The sequence below is a fragment of the Nestor notabilis genome, unplaced genomic scaffold, assembly GCF_000696875.1.
Source record: "Nestor notabilis isolate BGI_N333 unplaced genomic scaffold, ASM69687v1 scaffold18826, whole genome shotgun sequence".
Taxonomy (NCBI): domain Eukaryota; kingdom Metazoa; phylum Chordata; class Aves; order Psittaciformes; family Psittacidae; genus Nestor; species Nestor notabilis.
In genome coordinates, this window is record NW_009934436.1 from 1124 (window position 1) to 1640 (window position 517).

Below are 517 nucleotides of genomic sequence, written 5' to 3' on the forward strand. Positions count from 1 at the left end.
TGCTGCTGTCAGGAGCGGTGACACTGGTTTGTCGAAGAGGAAGTGGTCCTGGAGGGAGGCAGAGTGCATGGGCTCGCCAGGGCTGCACGGCTGGTGCCAGGGCACCCTGTCTCACTGCACCACAGCTGTCCCAGGCAGGGAGAGCTCACTTGCTGTCCCCACGTGTGGGCAGCAGTCCCTCACTTCCTGGCCAGGGAGGCAGAAGACTTCTGGTGCAGGGCCCACCCTGTTCCAGGGGCTGGTAGGGCTCCAGTCATGTGCCACAAGCCTGCCTTCCCCTGGGCATGGGCAGGGACATGGGGCAAGAGCCGGGGGGGGGAGGGCTGTGTTCAGTGAGCTCCATCCTCCCTGGCATGGGAGGGCTGAGCAGCATGTGAACACCCCCCGCGCCATGGGGCAGCCTCACTGGGAAGGGGTCCTGGTCCCACAGGGCAATAAGGCTGGGAAAGGAGGATACAGCCTCCTGGAGTGGCAGCACTGGGGAAGGGGTCCTGCTCCATGGGCACTGGGTTGGCTG

General features: G+C 65.2%; 1 protein-coding gene across 1 annotated transcript in view; it reads right to left on the reverse strand.

Annotated features, from left to right (window-relative positions):
- Window positions 1–517, reverse strand: part of LOC104407935 (creatine kinase U-type, mitochondrial-like) — a gene marked incomplete at both ends in the record, with an annotated part of 2650 nt that overhangs the window by 1090 nt on the left and 1043 nt on the right. The gene's annotated exons all lie outside the window — the stretch shown is intronic.